Genomic DNA, 21,711 nt, shown 5'->3' with positions numbered 1-21,711 from the left:
CTCACATTGCTATTTATGTATGTGGAACTATCTTCTCACTCAGACTTTACCTAAATGTAAGGAACTAAGGTAGGTAGAGAGACAAAACCAGGAACCACAGGCACATTTTCAGTAAATTATTAAATCATTTTCATCTGATTCATAGAAGGCAAAATAAAGTGGTTTATAAATGTTTATATGTGATAACAACATCATGTCCATATCACAGGTGTCTTGTGGATCTCCCCTCTACTCTGTCCTGACCTCAAGGAATCTTTTCTGTTTCAGACATATGCAGGGATGTTACCCAATAAGCAAGGTGCCTGAGGGTTCAGTTGTACTGATTTACTAATTTGTACATCCCAATTTCATCTGGTTTCTTCCTCAAAGACGTAGTGAAACCCATGTTAAATAAGGCATATAAGTTACTGCTTATTTTGTCATTGATCCCTTCCCTCCCCTCATTCCCAGAGTTCACTCAGGTCACAAAAGATGCAGGAGGCAGAAAATTAAAGGTACATACACTGGAACCACTGTATCCATTTTTCAAAACTAACAGTGGCCTTTAACTGAGACCTAGGGAAAGGACTCAGAAAATGATTTTATATACCTCCTCTACCAGTGTGCACTGATAACCCTAAAATATTTGGCTCCAGCCCCACACCATAGTGGCGTGCGAGCGGGCCGGGCGGGCAGCCGAGTTTTCCAAGAAATAACTCCACCAAGATGTCCAGTGATAGGTAAAGGTCGGACGATGAGAATCCCAGCACCAGCAGTGGGAGTTCGGATGCAGACCAGCGAGACCCAGCCGCTCCGGAGCCTGAAGAACCAGAAGAAAGAAAACCTTCTGCCACCCAGCAGAAGAAAAACACCAAACTCTCTAGCAAAGCCACTGCTAAGTTATCCACTAGTGCTAAAAGAATCCAGAAGCTAGCTGAGATAACTCTTGATCCTCCTCCTAACTGTAGTCCTGGGCCTAAAGGAGATGACCTTTATGAATGGAGATCAACTCTACTTGGTTCGCCAGGTTCTGTATATGAAGGTGGTGTGTTTTTTCTGGATATCACATTTTCATCAGATTATCCATTTAAGCCACCAAAGGTTACTTTTTGCCCCAGAATCTATCACTGCAACATCAACAGTCAGGGAGTCATCTGTTTGGACATCCTTAAAGATAACTGGAGTCCTGCTTTGACTATTTCAAAGGTTTTGCTGTCTATTTGTTCCCTTTGGACAGACTGCAACCCTGCGGATCCTCTGGTTGGAAGCATAGCCACTCAGTATTTGACCAACAGAGCAGAACATGACAGGATAGCCAGACAGTGTACCAAGAGATACGCAACATAATTTGTATGCAGTGTGAAGGAGCAGAAGGCATCTTCTCACTGTGCTGCAAATCTTTATAGCCTTTACAATACGGACTTCTGTGTATATGTTATACTGATTCTACTCTCTGCTTTTATCCTTTGGAGACTGTGAGACTCCTGAAAAAGGTAAATGCTATCAAGAGTAGAACTTTGTAGCTGTAGATTAGTTATGTTTAAAACGCCTACTTGCAAGTCTTGCTTCTTTGGGATATCAAAATGTATTTTGTGATGTACTAAGGATACTGGTCCTGAAGTCTACCAAATATTATAGTGCATTTTAGCCTAATTCATTATCTGTATGAAGTTATAAAAGTAGCTGGAGATGGTTAGGAATTATGTCATTTGTATTAAACCCAGATCTATTTCTGAGTATGTGGTACATGCTGCTGTGAAAATGTTTTACCTTTTACCTTTATCAGTATGTAATGAGAAGATTTCCTTTTACCCTTTGTAGCTCAGAGAGTACCTGATGTATCACCTCAAACATAATAAACATGTTCCTGAAAAAAAAAATTGGCTCTAGGCGATCTTTACATCTGTGTGGACCAATAGCTTAACCTCACAGGACATACTTCAAGTGGAGTATGTCTTCACCCCAAACTGGAAATATGTCAATCCTAAGGACACTCTGTGTGTCCAGTGCCAGGGACTCCCTGTCAGAGCACACTGGGGTTATCCACTCATGGAGAAGTAAGTCCTCAAAGACTTACTCATGATAACAACAGCGGGCCAACCCCTCTCGGACCTAACCTGAGAAATGCTGACCAAGCACCCTGGCACATGGATATCTCAATGAACTCTGAATGAAAGTGAGAACTTGGTGTGGACCAATTAGCAACCAAGCAGTCATTAGTGGAGAATGATTATGGCAGTAAATGTACAAATGTACTTGACACAACGGATGCATATATGGATTGTGAAGATAATTCTACGAGCCCCCGATAAAATGATTTTTTTTAAAAAGAAGGATTTATGAACTAAAGACCAGTTTAGTGCAATGAAAGAACTCTATGGATAAAGATAAAAAAGCAAAAATTCCTACAGAACAAGAATAACTAGACAGCTTGACAAAGAAGATTTAGACAAACTCGAGATTTCCTCTGGCCAGCTAGATTTGGCACAAGAATCCTAGGGAAGATCATCAAAGCTCAGAGGAAAAAACATTTTTCAATATAGAATTTTAAAACCAGCCACACTATCAACAGAAGAGCACTCCACCCCCCACCCCCAAATAAAGGGATTTCCAGCCAAATAAAAAAAATGAATAAAAGAAGATGTCATTAGTGGACATATCATCACCAGGATGATGGCACAGGACTGAATACCTTTGACCTTATTTGCAGGGGCTTCCAGAGACAAAAGACATCATTTCTCCCTGAGTCTCTATTACATACCTACTGGATGAGGGTACCTGGCCTACGATAGGTTCACGTGCCCAGGTTCCAGGGTCTTTTACCTGACCCTCATCTGAGATCCACATCTGCCCCAATTTCAGTACCTCGAATAATCTGTCTCCAGGATCACCTTGGTCTGAACTCGAACTGGGAAATAAAGGGGAGGCCAGAGGCAGATTAAATGGTAACCACCCAGAATTACATGATCAATAAATCAATATAATTTTCCTCCAGCTGCCTTCCTTATTGGAACAGCCATCCTGGGGCTTGCAGCGGATTACTCAATATAACCTGATGTTTGTGCTACAAATATGCAGACTTCATGAAGACCTGATTAGTCATCTATAGAGAAGGTGCTATATCTGTAAATCCATAGCTGGAAAGTGGGACATGGCCAGCTATTACTGTGTGAGACACGGTGAGGGAAGTCAGGGTGAACCCAGGAACAAACCTCACCTTCAGGAACGGGCTACAGGGGGTGCTTATGATCATGTGAGCACAAGAACTAGCCTCTGAGGCAGTTAGAGATGTGTTGTCAGGGTGGGTTTCCTGTTGTAGTCTCAGAATTCACAGTTTTCTCCAAGAAAACATCTCTATTTGTATTCTTATGTTCCAAAGCCCCGAGATCTATAAATTCAATCATCGGGCTTCCTTAGAAGTTTAAATAACCTGTGTGTGAACTATTTGCCTTCAGAGATCATCACTTCAGTCAGAACCAGTTTTCATTTAAGAGAAAGTATAGAAATCGATGACCAGAAAAGGTGTTAACTGCAGGTCGCAAGGGAGTGACTTCACTTAGGTTGTAAACAAACCCTAGAAAAGCAGCTGCCTTAGAGAAGTGCTGAACGTGACTTATAATTCTTTGCCTCTCTCTCATAGCTGTGAATATAACATTTGTAATAGGGGAAATGTTACTGTCCTACAGCAATGTCACAAGAAAGAATCTTCAGCTTTATGAAGGTTCCTTAACAGCTGTTAACACCTATCAAACAGTGTACTGACTGGAAGACAATGAACATCTAATAATCTGGCCACACTCTAAACCCATACTGGAGGTAAGGGTACACAAGGGAAACAGAGTTGCCTTGCTGAATAATACAAGTCTTTTAAAACACAGCATGAGCAAAAGTGCAAAATTGTTCATATTAGGACCCTGAAACGTGGAATTAGTTTCCACCCATTTTGTTAGGAAAGTCATGGATTTAGAGTCCTGTAGTTTTCTGTGTAGTGTTGAAGCTTCTCATATACTGATGAATGAATGAACTAAAACAAAAAACTTCTGTGAAACAGAAACACAAAAATAATTCTCATTAAGAGTCACCATGTCAGAATGATGGGGGCCAAAAATGTGCTTGACGCAATGGATGTATATATGGATTACGACAAGAGTTCTATGAGCCCCTAATAAAATGATTTAAATAATAATAATAATAAATAAGAATCACCATGTCTACAATGCAAAACATATCATCTTGCAAAATCTACATTAGTCTGTGAAGAAGCCCTACTTCTCCAGTGGTTAAATGATTGGCAGCTTGATGAAATGAAAGCAGTTGAGTCCCACAAGGTGGAAATCTGTTCACATACAAATTACAGCCAAGAAACCGGGAAAAGTTCAAGGCCCCATGACATCACTAACAGAATGCACTGGAGTGCCCCTGAGAACAATAAGCCAGTAAATAAAACAAGCCTTCTATCAATAACACTTGGATAAAAGGTTAGAACACTTAAGTTCTACCATGCAGTGGGGCAGAGAAAATGGTCACCTATTTTAAATAAGATGATATCTTACTACATATAAGAATTATATATCGGAAAAAAAGAATATATATCTATATGTTGCCTTGTACTAGGAATAATTATAGCGCATTTTTAAAATTAGGAGCTAACATTGGGACATAGTTCTATCCAGTAAAATGAAACAAATTGATAAAGAAAGTTACCAAAGGAAATAAATCAAAAGGATAAAAAGAATTTACATACTTACAATTTGGTTGCAAAAAACATTTTCTGTATCCACTAGGATAGTGGTTGTTAACCTTCCTAATGCCACGACCTTTTAATACAGTTCCTCATTTTGTGGTGACCCCCAACCATAAAATTATTTCCGTTGCTATTTCATAATTGTAATTTTGATACTGTTATGAATTGTAATTATTTGCAGGATGTATTTTCCTTGCTACAAATTGACCATAATTAAAACAGTGATTAATCACAAAAATAACATGTGAATATATTGTGAAATGGTTATTTCTAATTATAAGAAATGAAATTTTGTCTTGAATCATGGTATAACATGGGTAAGAGTCTTCACCTCCGGGTACTCATATGTGGCGTATCTGCATGTGGGTAGACCTTCCTGGAGACAGATAGAGGAGCAGTGTCTTGGCTCCTAAGACCATAAAAAATATGTGTCTTCCCATGGTCTCAAGTAACCCCTGTGAAAGTGTTGTTCGACTCCCCCAAAGGGGTAGCAACCCACAGGTTGAGAACCGCTGCAGTAGGATAACGGATAAAGGACCGATTTAAATTCTATGACACTATGAAAATAAAATAACAAAAAAGTGCTGACCTTGAGGGCATGTATCACTAAAATATGTTAATGCACAAACCCAAAATCACTGCCATCAAGACAGTTCTGACTCATAGTGATGTTATTGGAGAGAGGAAAACTACCCTGTGGATTTTCAAAACTGACTCTTTACAGGTGAAGAAAACCTATTCTTTTTCCAGATTTAAATATAAAAGAACCTGAAATATCAATAAATAATTGCTGGATTCTGAAAATCAAGAGAATATAAAAATTGAGTGGACTTTACATCTGGGCTAGTAATGTGCTAAGAGCCAAGAGGGATCGTATGGGGGTGGTAGCAGTGGATTGAAGAGTGGAGTGATAAAGAGAATTGAGCCAAATAGGATCAATCTCTGAGGTGAGGTTTATTTGGGGAGACATCCCCAATTGGGACTCTTCACACTCCCAGTGGAAAGTTACTGCATCAGCAGAAATTAGGAGACACGTCCGGTGGGGTGGGGGGCTGTCTTAGAGATTAAAGTCTTAGCACCCCAGTTAGTAAAGGTGTATGGATAACAGTGATTGCCTAACGTCAAATTGGAGGGTCTCCCCATAGATCAAGCCTCCATTGAATTATTTCTGATTATTAAGCAAGGACATAGGTTAAATTTGCCTAGAGGTAGAGGAAGTGGGAAAGTGGACGACCTGCACCATTCTCCAGCCAATCCAGGGTGTCCTATATTCCTTATGTTTAGCCCAGACTGCCTACATCAGATGGCCCTGGACCAGTCTTGTAAAATGTTCTGACAATATAGATGTCCCAATTATGGTCCTGTCCCTGCTTCTGTAGTCCCACTTTTAACAATGATTGTCCGTCAACCATGAACTTGTGACAATTTCCTTTGTTCTAATATTATTTACCGTAATTAGATTCCCGACTTGAATGTTTCCTTGAACTGCACCAATGATCTCCTTCATCTGGGTGACGTCTGTTTGCGTCTTTGTATTCTCTTTGTCACTATTAAGACTTAAAACATGTTCTCCTTAAATTATATTTGAGCTTGGAGTCCCTTTTGCAGTCTAAAACAGAGCACAAGCTGATTTCTGATGGGCAGAATTGATGGACAGGACACGCAGGAAAGATGTTTTAGAGTAAAAAGGAGACCCCATTTTAAATATAGCTTAAAGGGAACATTTGTTAAATCTTAAGTGACAAACACAGCACAAAGTCACAAATACATCATCTGGGTGAGCGAAGGCATCATAGGTTGAAATGGCTTCCCAAGTTCACAATTAAGATGTGAGATAAAGAGGTTGTGGGGAAGGGGTAGGACAAAAGAAACTGCCACAAAAGCATGATTGGTGGGCAATGACAGACACTTCCGAGTGGTCCAGGGCCTTCTGACCCAAGCAGTCAGGGCAGGACTGATAAGGGATAGCTAGGAGACCCCTGTACTGTCTTCAGTTTGCTGACCCCCATCAAGGACACACAGGCTTGCAAGCTTCTAAGAAAGACCGCCCCTCCCCCGGCTGCCTGGAGAGAGGTGAAGGTAATCCTCACTCTAAAGCCCTCTCTGCCTGAGGTCCAGAGTACCTACAACCTTGCTTCCTGGTCAGAAGGCGTTCAATGGAGGCTTACTCTATGTGGGACTCTGCAATCCAAGTGAGGACTAATCTATGCGGGGGCTGTCACTGCTCTGGTACCCTGTTTCAAAGGAAGGTGCTGAGAAGTTAAGCTCTAATACAATCCTCGGTCATCAGTGGAGTAGCCTGATAACTGCAAGGCTGGCCTCTCCTTTCAGTAAAGGCCACTCTGGGGTCCCCTGCTCTCATGCCCGATAACTGACAAGGAGGGAACGGGCCTTAGGCAAGAACCCCCCCCCTCAATTGGGCATTTCTGGCGCGAGGGGTGAGGGCGAATGAGGAAAGGGGGCCTAAGCAGGAAAGGGGGCCGTAGTATTCCCAGGGCAGAAGGCAGAGAGGCTAGTAACCAGCTCAGAAAGGATTTAACTGGAAATATCCTAGGGGGTCACAGTGACCTGGGTCGCGGGCAGACAGGGTACAGGAAAAGTAATATCCGTGGGGATCGGGGCACAGCTGGGGATGCCAGGCCTGGAGGGGACTCCGAGCCTAGGGTCAGCAAAGAAACATAGAGACTCACTTACCCACTTAGGATACTCAGGCTGCACCTTCTCAGTCAGAGGAAGTGGTTTCGGCAGGAAGTTGCATCACCTGGGTAGGGGTGGGGTCTTTGCCAAGGGACAGGGCCTGGAGATAGTGAGGGACTCCTGGAGGGAGTGGCCTGGATGTGAAGCTCAGGGCCTGGAGTGGCAACTGATCCATTGTTAGTAGTTTCTTCTTAGTCTGGAAGTTCTGCTAAGAGCTCTGGGTAACCCTGCTTGCATTTGAAACACTTTTTGCATTTGAATCACAACACGGAAGCCATGACAGAAAGACAAACTAAGGAAAAGTGGTGGGTGGAGGGCATGCTTCCCAACTTCTTAGACTTGTTAATTAGCAATTCAGGAAGAAAGTACATCATATTAAAAAGAAACAAGAAAATTGAATGGGCTAAGTCTTTCCTTTAAAAACAGTTCTAAGTAGACAGACGTAATAAAGTGAGCATAAACCTGATAATGGGCCTTGTCTTAGTGACAATTGAACACATCATTGAATGATTGAAAATTAGCAATTCAGAGAGAAAGAACACATTAAATTCCCGAGGTTTCTGATTATTTCATTGTTTCACCTAAAATCACATGGGTGTCGTTTTGTTGTTTTTTTTCTTTTCTGAATCATGTAATGTCCCATTCAATGCCTTATGTACATTGGTCTGTCCTCCATGGTCAATGGGCCACAAGATTTTTACCTTCCCAAACTACTCAGATCAGGTGCTCCCCTTCGAAGGTTGTGGCCAGGCTTGTTGATCATTGCTATTGAAATGACCAGTGAAAATGCAGAAGTTGGGCTCACAATGAGAAGTGCTCAGGGCTTCATCAGGCCATCATGGAAAAATGACTTAAAAGACTTTTGACAGAGGACAATTTCTATTGGACACTGAGATAGAATGAATTTCTCTGCCAGGGAAATGTGTTCATTAACAACTCTGGGGAAAAAAAGCATATTGCAATTTAAAAACCACCACCAACATTTTCTTTTCTCTTGTCCCCAGTCTTCATTTGCATCTTTGTTTATGTCTGTTTGACTAAGCATTTTACTATGCTGCTCTCAGTTTCCAGCATAACAGATAAATTAAGTCAATGGTTCTTAGTAAGTTGGGTACCCATTAAAAAAAGCCTTTACTGATTTCTTTTGTCGTTTTGTTTGAACTTTTTTTCTATAGCTAAAGACCCTAATCCATTCAGTTTTACTCTTCCTGCTTTTTGGTTTTTTATTTTTTGTTAGTCACTCAGACCTATATTTAGATTGGAGGAATAAGAAATCTTGAAGGGTTTTTTAAGAAATATGTACGCTGTATATATTTACACAGTCCATCTCTCAAGAAATGGAAATCAAAAGTAATATTTTAAACAGTCCATATAATAGTCTCTTTTCTCTGCCCCATCTTCCTCAATAACCTATCCCTCTCCTATCCCTGTTTCCTCCCTGCCCCTGCCTCCTCACAGTCATCAAAGGCTTATCTTTTCAAGTATAATCCAAGTTTCTTTATGTTTGGTTTTCATTATAATGCTAGTGTTAGTAAATATTTATGTTTGGAGGATTGACTGAGTTTGCAAAGCATACTTTGTTTCATGCCTCATGGTGTTTCAGTCATTTTTCCCCCAAGTAAGTATATAGCTCTATATGCTTACAGATAATATGACTATTGAATCAACACTTTTTTCAAATTTACAAGATAAAACAAGGCTTAGACCGGGATCACTTGGCCCTTTTTCTCTTATCACCTCCCAGTTCAGAATGCTTGCATTTTAAATGGCCAGCATCTTCTTGGATCTACAGTTAAGCTCAACACATTAATCTCAGCATGATCTTCTCTGTGGTTTTTGCCTTCTTCCAGAAAATTGGCCTTGTCTGCCCACCACAGCCACTCTGCTTCCCATTATAGGGCCTCTTTCATTGTGCGTACAGGGAATCCTTGACCTTCTTATACTGGGTCACTTTGTGAGGTCGATGTTTGCCGCACTTCTTACAGAAAGTTCCTTGGGCTTGGGATACATTGACCATCTTTGCAGAGATATGGTCTATGCAGTGTAATGGGAACTGAGAGTCTGCAATCCTCGCCTCACTCCACTTGTTTCTAACCCGACAGTCATTTTGTTTTAATTGATGCATGATATTCTATTGCCAGGGTTTGTCTATTCCTTTATAATAGGTGTCCTTGGTTGTTTCCTTGTTTTTGATATTTTGGAAAATGCAGCAATAAACATAGGTGTGTATATGTCTGTTTGTGTTGTATTCTTTATTTCTTTAGGGTATAAATAAAATGTACATATGTAAATATATACATAATGAGAGGGGAATAGATCTATATACTCATATCTATATGATGAGAATTAAGGTTGCAGAAGGATATTGGGCATCAAATCAAGTACTCCCTTAACACAAGAACGCTTAGTTCTAACAATCTGACATTCTGTGATGCTCACCTTCCCAACAACATTGCTGAAGATAAAATGTGTACATAAGCAAATGCGGTGAAGAAAGCTGATGGTGTACTGTTATCAAAGATATAGCATCTAGCATCTTAAAGGCTTGGAGACAAACAAATGGCCCTCTATCTCAGAAGCAAAAAAGTCCACATGGAAGAAGCACACCAGCCTGTATGATCATGAAGTGTCAATGGGATCAGGTATCAGGCATCTAAGACCCAGAATAAAACCATCCCCAATGTAAATGAGGAGGCACATGGAGTGGAGACCCAATGCCCATCTGTAGAGATTGAACATCCCTTTACAGAGGGGCCACAGGGAAGATATGAGCCAGTCAGGATGCCCTATAGCACCAATGAATCACACAACTTTTTGTTAGCGAGCAAGACCCTCACCCAGACCACTCACTGAAACAGAGATGGAAACAGTAAAGCTTTATTCAGACAGATACGAATTTAGACCCACACCCGCAACTGAGACAGGATCAGTCTGTAAGGCGAGGGCCCTGAACAGGTTTTATACTTCCTTGTGGGGCGTCTTGCCAAACAAGGGGAGGGGGAAGGCAAGTTCTTGTGTGAAACTGGTAAAGCATTCTCAGGAAAGTGAAACAAAACAGTTTTTAAGTCTAACAAAGCAAGTTCTATATTTAAGGTCAGTTTGTCCCCATGTACAAATTGACAAGAGATTTTGTAACTACCACAGCATAATTCCAAGCGACAACCCCAGTAGAACTCTGAGATTGAAGGGCATCTATGTCTGAGACCTATGTGAGCTAGGATCTCAGGAATAAATAATTATCACTTTAGAAATAGAGAAACTGGATTTTGAAAAGGAAACGTCTTTCTTCTAAACACAATCCTATGTAAATAATTCTTATACAGGATCAGGCTGGGTTTTTGTTTGGTAGTTATTGGTCTTACATTTTTAATTGTTGTTGTTCTGGTATTTAAGATCCACACACCACGTCATTTTCAATGCATATGAATTTCTTCTATGTTTCTACAGTTCCACATTGCAATGTCTAAACAATATATACCTGTGCCTTAAACAGTCTGTTTGTTCCTATGTTAAAATGAATTTTATATTAATAAAGAATCTATGTCATCTTCAGTTTTTCTTTTCCCTTTTTTAAATTGAGACTCAGAGAAATGTTGATATCTAATGTGTAAAGAATCAGAATGGTTTTTAACTCGGCCACATTTCTCAACCTATATTTTTTATAAGAAAATTTCACTTTATTTATTGTGTCAGTCTGGGTATATTAGAGAAACAAATACACAGAAACTTACTTGTATATATAAGCCAGTTTTATATAAAGGGTTAGTGCACATCAAGAAAACATTCCAACCCAGTGCTGCCCAAGCCCACAAGTCCAACATTAGCCCATGTGTCCAACACCAATCCATAAAGTTCTCCTTCATTTCATAAAATACACACAATGATGCCAAGTGCAGGAGGAAAGCCGAATCAGTGAACGTGTAACCAGCACCCAGGGTTGCATCGGGGTAGGTCCATGTAGCTTCTCCTCAGGAAGTGTTGCAAGAAGTGAGCCTTGCCAGTGGTAACAGGGAACTGGCTAAGGCAGGTGCAACCTGATCTTATCATCAGAAAGGTAGAGGCCCGAGAACTTGAAAGGTGAGGCTCACTGACTGAGACATTTATCTCTCCACCCTTCAATTAACCTCATGTGTTTATCAGCCAGGTTGGCACAATATACTTTAACTCTTTCATTTATTTATCTTGGTATTTATTCATTTTTATATATTTTAAATACTTCTTTATGATTTTTGTGTGTAGAACACAATAGTTGAAATAAAAACATATTCTGTATAGTTGCACTGCCCATCTCATCAAGTCAAATCAGTAAAAGTGACCCAGTTCTACCCCTCCCCCACTTTATGCAGTTCTCTTTTTGTCTCTCTTCCTTCAAAATTTTATGACCCTTTCTGATTACTGCCCCCACCACATTCCAGCACCCTTGCAGTCATTGAAACCTTATCTTTTCCTATGAAAACATTTTCTTAATTTCTTATAATAATTATTTCATAAAATAGTTATCCTTGTGAGACTGATTAACATTCCTAATCTGAATGTTCTCTTGCTAAGTCCATGTCTTAAAATGACTAACAGACTCATCATGTTTTTAAGCGATATTCCATAACATTCCATTATATAAATACAGATGTTTATCTGTCTAGAGTCCATTTTTGACTGTCCCCATTGTTTTTCTATTATAAAAATAGTCAAAATAAGTAAAATTTTGCAAATGTATGCCCATGTTTTGTTTTTCATTTTTTTAATCAAAATATTCTCCATAACTTTCTTGGCTTTAAAAGAACTGTGAATTTCTGGTTTCAAGGAAGCCATGTGAAATCCAAAGTGATGGAAGAGTCAACTTTTCAGGTTGTGGATACCTAGTTTCACAAATATCCCATGAGGTCTTGAAGCCAAGGCTATGTGACACTTGGATACACCACAGGTGAGCAATGTAGTCTCCAGAATGCTTATTGTAGTCTTATCCTCTCGTAACTCTGGTTCTGCTTCTTTATTTCTGTCTGTCTGGATCAGCCTATTAATATGTTGTTCTCATGGTCCCAATTGTCAGACGTGAGATGAAAGTATATTTAATGAACGAAGTGACCAATAAAATTCCCTTCACGAATCTCTCTGAGTACAACTGTGCTTGTAGGACACATTCAACGTGTACTTAACCAGCCTTTTGAAGGCAGGCAGTCTAGGATGTTGCTTCATGGTATCAGCCTAGAATTGTGTACCATCACTTTGTAGACCACAACTGGTAATGTAGCAGGGACAGAAAATGGATTGAGAACAGTGGCCAGTGAACCCATCATTGAACTAATGAAAATTAGTAAATAAAGGAAAAGGAGCACACCATTAAAAATTAGGTGTTTGGTGATGTGCAGCTACGTAATCTCCTGTCAACTTCCAAAGGGGTGGACTTTCACCATTCAATCAGATCGCAGCTTCATGACCTCTTTTGGAGGTTCAAAGGGGCTATAGTTCACTCCCTTGAGACACTCCAAATGACAAGCCACATGCAGCTACTCTGATGTAGCCAGAGCCCTGGAACAGAATGTGCCATTTGCGAGGTAAATTAGGAGTCCCTTTGGATCAACTGGTTGGAAATGCTCAGGTGTGTGCATTTGCATCGTTGCCTGCAGGTCAAGTTCACCTTAAGACACTGGCATTTGAGGTTCATCTGGCATGTGCAGGTGTGTGTGCCTGCTGGAGTGTGTGTGCATGCTTGTACCCCAAATTATGTGGCAAAAAGCAGGTTTGTGTAACATCCACAGATAACAAGTATCTATGCATATATTTCTCAAGGGGTTACCAGGCCATGGGTCCCTGAAGCATTAGACTCCATTGCTTATCTAAAGGGGATGCTACTGTTTTTCTGCCTACCTTACTGGCCTAGTTTACCATCTTCCTGAATTAGAAGATTTGCTCCACTAATTAAGCTTAGAATCAATTTGTACTGCAAGTGGGGGACTGCTGCATTTTAAAATTCCGACAACTAAATCTGATATGGTTATAATTCTTGTATTTTAACTAACAGCAGGCTAATACTTTCACTCTCCCCACAACCTCATCAGTTTTGACTTAAAAATTTCAATCCCCTTAAGGTACTATCTTCTGGAAGTCCATGGTACTTTCAGCATTCTTTGCCAATACTATAATTCAAATGAATTGATTCTTCTTTGGTCTTCCTTCCTCAATATCCAACTTGCACATGCACATGATGGGAATGAAAAAAGGTGCACCTCTGTCGTCAAGGTGACTTCTTTCCCCTGCAGTACTTTAAAGAGATCTTGTACAGCAGATTAGCCCAATGCAAACATGTGTCCAAACGAGATGAAATCCTGACAACTTCAATATTTCCCCTATTTATCATATTATCTATTGGTCCCATAACGAGAGTTTTATTTTCTTTACACTGTGTTGGAATCCGTACAGGTTTCCATCCTTTTAAGCATGCAAGGTGTGTCATGTGTAGATTGACAAATGTTAAAAAGCTTTCCTCCTAGAAAATGAGAAGTATAATGCCAAGTTCATCTTCAGAAACTCCAGCTTCTTAGATGATTTGCTTAGCATATAGATTGAATAAGCATGATGAAAGGATACAATTCTGACATACAACTTTCCTGATTCTAAACCACAAGATAGTCTCTTCTTTATAGATAAGAGCCTCTAGGTCCATGTACAAGTTCTATATGAGCACAACTCCATGTTCTCAAAGTTGAATTCTTCTCAATGCTATGATCCTGTGGTAGACCAGGTTGTCTAGAGAAACAAATCCAGTTGACACTCATATATGTATAAGAAAGAGTTTTCTATCAAGAAGTAATATTATACCAACAAGGCACCCAACCCAAGTCTAACTCAAGGTGACAAGTCTGATGCAGGGCAGGGTCCTCTGCACACCCACAGAGCTGCAGGCTGATGATGTACAAAGGTGAAGCTGGATGTGGAAGATAACAGGCCAGTGGATGCGGGATCAGATGGATCCAAGGTCAGTCGTAGTGTGGAAGGGCGCCCAAAACTCTCAGGCTCAAGCAGCCTACATGGGGCTACCCCTAAAGGAAGAGAGTTACATCAAGCAGGAAGATGGAATGGCAGAGAGATGGAAATTTCAATATTCTCCAATTATTAGATGTCCACACCCCCAAGGAGGCACTGTGAGGCTGTGACCTGACTGGCAGGTTGGATTCCACCATTACACATTCATACATCTTCAAGTTGACATAAATCTATCTGCCACAGATCCACACAGTTAAATGCTTTTGCATAGTCAATGAAACACAAGTAAACATCTTTCTGTTAGCTTTCAGGCAAGACCCATCTGATGTCAGCAATGACGGCTTATTTCACATTCTCTTCTGAATCCAGATTGCATTTCTGGAGTCTCCCTGCTGAAGTACAGCAGCAATCATTATTGAATTATCTTCTGCAGAATGTTATGTGCATGTGGTACTAATTCTATTGGTTGATAATTGCTACAGTTGTTTTTTTTGAGGGGTCAGGTAGCTGAGTTTTAAATTTCTTTCATAAAGAAATAAGTGATTCCTGTGCTTCATCAGCTGGTTGAAACATTTCAGCTGGTATTCTGTCAACTGCTGGAGCCTCATTTTTTTCTAATATCTTCAGTACTATTTGGACTTCTTCCTTCAGTAACATAGGTCCTTGATCATACACTACCTTTTGCTTTGTGCATTCCTTCCATCCTCTTTTGATACTTTCTGCATCATGTGAATTATCATTTGGTGAAGTATATTGAAAGAACCATGGACTTCAAGAAGAACTAACCAATCTGTCTCAGAAGAAGTACATCGAGAATGCTCCTGAGAAGTGTGCCTTAGGAGATGTTGTCTTATGTGCTTTGGATATGTTATCAGGAGAAACCAGTGCCTGGAAAAGTATATCATGCTTGGGAAAGTAGACGGGCAGTGAAATAGAGCACAAACAGAACAACAGCTGTGAGATGGAGCAGGACTTGGCAGTGTTTCATTCTGTTGTACATGGGTTCTCTGGGAGCTGGAACTTAATTGAGGACAACTATCAACCACAACAACAGCAACCCACTATCACTCATCTCACTTTCTTCAAGGTGTTCTTGTTTCTATTCCTCCTCATTTCCTAAATTCTGTCCTTGGGTCTGTACTGTCCTTTTGATCTGACTTGCATGGTTGGTTAGTCTATCAACAGGGTGAGTTCAGTTCCGGACTGTGGGTAAATAAGACCGAGGGAAATATGACTAGGGCTATATTCCCTAACTTATAACAGAGGGGATCTGGAAAGCTAGTATTCCACGGTAGGAAAGCCACCACTTTGGTATGTTAGCGTAAAGTACAAGTACATTATTCTGCTTTAAACATCATTCTCACAGATTCTCCCCTAACACCTATGCTGCCTTAAAGTGAGCACATGGTTGATTCTATCTCTCTATAAAAGCAAACATTCTTGTTTTCCCCTCCTGCCACAGCACCCATCCCCCCTCATGCTTTCCCCCTATGCAGGTATTAGGTTTCCTCACCAGTGAGCTCAGAGATTTTACTGTGGTTACCACCCACCTTGTGATGTATGTAACTACTGAATGTGCATAGCTTATAGCTACCTACAAATATCCCGACAGTAAAGATTGACTCTCTCTTCCTCCCTCTTTTTGCATAAATCTGGCTGCTGAGATCATGGCCATCCCAGAGGTAAGTGTTTGGGTCGGGTGTGAACTAGGCAGCCCCCTTTTGGACTAAACTGAAGCAGGTCCAGACCCTGCATGCCCTTCCCTGCACATCCCAAAGGTCAGCAGCAGCTGGGCTCCAGATAAGATAACCAGTGAAACCAGATGTTACTGGTTCAAAGAAAGCAGCAAGGAATCCACAAGCAATTCTCCCTCCTTGTTTCCAGACCCCATATGCTAATTGCCCTACATTTCTTACCACCCCTTTAATATTCCTCAACCTCAGCTGCTGAGCACAACTTCCCTGACCTGTTGGCCTAGGTCCTGGAACCTCGTCCGGGAGCTCCCCCCCACCTAATAAAGCTATTTCTGTTTCTGCTCTCCCTTGTCCTGTCTTCCTTCCTATTCCTTAGTTTCGCCCTTACAGTAAGCATGCTACCATAAAATGTGTCTGAGTCTTTTATTTTATTTTCTCTCTCCTATCTTCTAGGACTTTACTAAGCTCTTGGTATATTCTAGCCATACAATTTCAACTACAAACCCTGGGATTGTCACAGGCTTGTTGACACAAAGACTGGACTTGAAAGGTGACTAAAGACCACTGTGTTGAGGGTCTCTTTGGTGATTTGAAGTTTGGTCCACATTTTCCTCCTGCGCTATGATCTTCTAATGGGATTCCTTTTCGAGCCCTTGGTAGTGGTAGCTGGGCACATCTGGGTCTGATCAATCACTAGCATTAGGTTAGCAATTCAATGGAAAGTAGCTTGCATAACTGAGGGATCCTTTTGGACTACACTTGTATGCTACTGTGGGTAGAGCTACAATGATAGATAAGGAGCCCTGCTTGTGTAGTGGTTACGAGTTGGACTGCTAACTGTAAGACTAGCACTTTGAATCCACCATTCACACCACAGCGAAAGATGGAGCTTTTTACTTCAGCAAAGATTTAGTGTTGGAAACTCATAGGGGCACTTCTACCCTGTCCTATAGCGCCACTCTGAGTTCACATTGACTCCATGGCACTGAGTTGTTTTTCTGTTTGTTTGTTTGTTTGTTTTGACAATTCATGATTTATCCATGGGGACAGAAAACCTCACATGAAAGCAGGTGTAGTAGTTATATAATTTCATATTCATTTGATAATTAAGACTAGGATTGGAGTTTAGCCTGTCAATCAGATCACAGTTCCATAATGTTTCCTGGTGGGCTTGACCGTCTCATGAGAATTCTGGGAACTTCTCATCTTTCTCACTGGAGGTAGGCTACCCTCTCTCTCTGCTTCACCTTCCCACTGTTCAGAGGTAGAAGAACCACGAGAGACTTGCGCCAGCCCTAAGAAATTCTGCCGCCATTGGATGGATACACAAGAATTTTCAGTCACCGACCTGTGATCTTTCTGCAATCAGCATCATTGCATGTGCTGTGTGAGTCTGAAGAGGAATCTATGGACTAGTATTTGACTTATGGGCTCATATCAGTCTTATGGACTTGATCTGAACTGGATTGGGGTGTTTTCTTGATATCCAATTACTCTTTGGTGTAAAGCTCCTTCTTACACATTATGAGTGACCCTGGATTTGTTTCTCTAGCCTACCCAGTCGAACAGGGCAGGTATTTTAAGAGAAGTCCCCTTTTAGTTGCAAAATCTACTCTCTGTTTCCCAAGATTTTAGTGTAAGGTGGCTCCATCAGACCTAGGAACATAAATCAGTTCAATTCAGTAAATATTTGTTGATAAGTGACACAGAGTTTTCTGTATCATCTGTGGAACTATCTGACCATATTGGGAAATGTAACAAAGTATTGCAATCCTCATATCTCCATTTTCAACCAGCAACTTTGGAATCTGACTACAACTTCATAAGGAAATTCTCTACTGTATCAGGCATGAGAGAAGCATAATCCTTATGGATGCAAATTAATAGGGAAATGCTTCACTTTGATCTGTCCCATAAGCACTTCTGAGAGACCCAGCAGACAAGAGTTACTTAGAGGAAGTAAATTTAAATTCCAGACCTCTCAACTTGGAAGAGTCTCTACAAACATTTTGCTCATGCACTTGAAACCACTGGACTGATAGAACCTCTGGTAAGTGATATTAAATTAGCAGAGTACGTAAATCATAAGCATCATTGAACTTAACTGTCAAGTTTAACTGCCCCAATAGCATTCAAGCAAAATAAAACAAGATAAAAGTAAACTCCAACTCTAAAGACAGTCAAGTTTAACAACACTCCACCCCCTTTCTCCCATCACTTTTTAGTGCTCCTGCTTAAGTTTTATTTTTACATTTTGTTACACTGACATAATTTACCTAGACCACATGATGCCAGGAACTTCTCTTTTCCTAAAGGCAATCATACAAGACAATGCTTTGTGGCGCACTATGGTCCTTTACCTCAAAGGTCATTAGTTACAATTCTTTCTTCAGCCCATTAACACCGTGGCAGGTTTGGATGGCTGGGTGGTTCGCGTTACTTAGGAGGATGCCCCATCTGGGGAATCTGATCATAGGCTCACACACGTACATTGTACATCGTTTTATGTCCCCCATGCACACTCTCGGCGCTGGGGAAAGTACCATTTCTGCCCCCAGGTGCAATCATTACCTGAGCCTTTGCAGAGGCAGCCACAGCCAGAGCTGAGGGCCCTTGGTTGCCTCACCGCCTCTCCCTGGCTCCTCCCCACGCCGCCCCAGCCCCGCCCCCAAAAGCACCGCCCCTCCCCGCTTCGGCAGGCACCTGGGTTTGTACAGCCGCTGCAATGAGCGGATCCAGAGCCGCCTCAAAGGTGAAGTGAAGGCGGAGCCCCGGCCCCGCCGGCTCCTCCCACTCCGGGTCGCTCAGAGACAGGGCGGAAGTGGCGATGTCCTAGCCGGAAGTGCGGCTTTTCTGGCGGCTCCTACTTATGGTGTGCTGCCCTTGGTGCTAGAGGAGCGCCGGCAACCTGAGCACCGTGTAGCCAGCGCTCCCAGGTGAGGGGCGCTCTTCTCTAGGGTCACGCGTGTGGGCGGTGCCCACTTTGGGGTATCCTGGTGCACCCATCAGCCCTGCTGGGGTGCAAATGCCCTTTCTCTCCTTTTCGCCTTCTCCAGGCGGCGCCCCTCGTGGTGAGAGGTGAGCACGTGTCCTGGGAGGCCGATCCCATCCCCCAGCTTTTGAATTGGTTGGGGCTCATGGTGGGAATCCCCGCTGGGAAAGGGGTAATCCCAGGCTGGGGGTCTTGTCCTCGGGTTCCAAGATTCCTTGCCTTGTGGGTTTCTGCTAACCCACCCCCCATTGTTTCCTTTCTGCACAGTGGTGCCTTCTCTAAGACTCCTTGTACCTCTTCAGCTCAAAGGTGAGCCCCGGGCCTGTTGTTTCTCTCACTACGAAGAAAATGCGTCTCAGGAAGAGAGTGGCTGCAGCTGGTGCACAAAACGTTAGTGCTTTGGGCGTGGGTTTGCTAAGTATGGTCACCTGTGCGGTACCTTTTCCCGGGAGCGGGGTAGGGGAGAACCCAAGGTCCAGGTCTAGAACCTCCCTGGCTCTTCGCATCAACTGGTGTGTGGTCGCAGAGAGCACATTCAGCCTTGTGGGTGTTGATGTAGGCTAGAGAAACTAATCCATAGAAAGTCATGTTATAAGCATTTTATGTAAAGAGTAATTGTACATTAAGGAAGCACCCCAACACCGTCCAGTTCAAGCCCCAAGTCCAATATTAGCCCATATGTCTGATACCACTCTATAAAGTTCCCCTTAGACTAAAGAAACACATGCAATGACGCTTAATGCAGGATGATCCCAGGCCAGTGGGTAGAAAGTCTTTGGATCCAGTGGTGGTGTAAGCATCTCAGCATTGGCAGGGGTCTCCATGTGGCTTCTCTAGTTTCAGTGCATGGGGTCTATCAGCGTAGTGCCATGGGTCTGGTCAGTAGAGGGTCTCTAAGGGAGTGAGCTGAAAGGGAGACAGAGAGAGGGAAAGAATCTGCCTCCTGTCTCCAAGGAGGATATTCTGGAATTCCCAGAATTGTCAGGAGGCCACACCCACATAGGGGTCATTGCTTATATTTTGATTGACAGGCTAGACTCCACCCTTTCAGTCTTAATCATCAAATTGACAAATAATTATATAACTACCACACTAAACAATGGCATTAAATACCTCTTGTTTGTTTACTGGCAAACTTCAATTCGCTGGGACTTAAATCATTTATTCAAAGGGGAAAACTGATTTTCTTATGTAATGCGTGACTGCAGAACAAATTGGATTACAATTCAAGATGGTCACCAGCTGCTATACTTGATTTAAAAATTATTCAAGATCTCAATAATTTCTTTTTAATCTACAAAATATATTCTGATATTCCCTATATTCCAAGTTTTCTCTCTACTTCATGTTCATCCTCATTTATGTCTGAATGGTTCCACTATGCAAGTCCTATTGGTACAGGAAAATGTTCCTCTCTCAGACTAAGAATCAGACTTTGATCCTTCTGATCACACTGTGCCACCAATTTCAGTGCCTATTACCTCTGACCAAACTGCTACTGAGCCTTCTTTCTCCCTTCCCCTTTACAACTCCCTTCAGGTCTCTCCAACCTCCTTGGATACTGCTGCATTCTCCCAGTTGCCAGACTGTAACCCTATATCTCGTGCTATCTGGTCTCATTCTTCAGCCTTCCTCCTCCCACCACCTCTGAGCTCACAAGCTATAATCCAATATCCCCGACCTTGTTACCTCATACAATTTCTACCAAATCCCTCCCTTGTCCATACCGTAATCATCCATTCTTCCCACCTCTCCTTTGTGACCAGTTCCCCTCCCACCCTTACCATGTTTTAAGACATCTGACACCTGTCCCCTACTGCCAGCACCATCTCTGCCTCTCACTCTTTGATGTTCAGCTCTCTCCAGTACAAAGACAGCTTGTTCAGACCCAAAGGATCCATCTTTAAGTCCTGCCCCCTTCATTGCCCTCTGTGATGTCGCAGGAGCAGTAAAAGTTCATATCCCTTTCTTGTTAAATTATCAGTTCTAGGAAAACATCTTGGATGTTATACATTGGACTCAGACACTTGCATTAAAGAATTTATATATCGGCTTTGCAAATGCTGCTGCCTGAGTTTGTAGTCTTGTCTGGTCCTGTTGTGTCCAGCCATGATCAGCCTACTGTGTTTTTCGACATAGCCATCAATGGCTTTGTCACTTTCTATCTGTTTGTAGACAAAGTTGCAAAGACACCAGAAAGCATCCGCACTCTGAGCACTGGGGAGAAAGGTTTTGGTTATAATGGTTCCAGCTTTCACAGAATCATTCCAGGGTTTATGTGCCAGCGTGGTGACTTCACATGCCATAATGGCACTGGTGGCAAGTCCATCTATGGAGAGAAATTTGAAGATGAGAACTTCATCCTGAAGCACACAGGTCCTGGCATCCTGTCTATGCAAATGCTGGGCCCAATACGAACAGTTCCTAGTTTTTGATCAGCACCACTAGGACTGAATGGTTGGATGGCAAGCACGTGGTCTTCGGTCTGTGAAAGAAGACATGAACATTTTGGAAGCCATGAGTGTTTTGGTTCCAGGAATGGCAAGAGCAGCAAGAAGATCGCCATTGCTGACTGTGGACAACTCTATAATTAAATTTGATCTGGATTTTCATGTTTTCTCTTA

At 41.9% G+C, this 21,711-nt stretch overlaps 1 pseudogene; it reads left to right on the top strand.

The window, feature by feature from the left end:
* The first annotated feature begins 705 nt into the window (after positions 1–705).
* LOC142443398 (ubiquitin-conjugating enzyme E2 E3 pseudogene) lies at positions 706–1,326 on the top strand (annotated as a pseudogene).
* The last annotated feature ends 20,385 nt before the right edge of the window (positions 1,327–21,711 follow it).

This window comes from Tenrec ecaudatus, chromosome 3 (genome assembly GCF_050624435.1).
Source record: "Tenrec ecaudatus isolate mTenEca1 chromosome 3, mTenEca1.hap1, whole genome shotgun sequence".
Classification (NCBI taxonomy): domain Eukaryota; kingdom Metazoa; phylum Chordata; class Mammalia; order Afrosoricida; family Tenrecidae; genus Tenrec; species Tenrec ecaudatus.
This window is presented reverse-complemented; position numbering and strand designations above follow the sequence as displayed.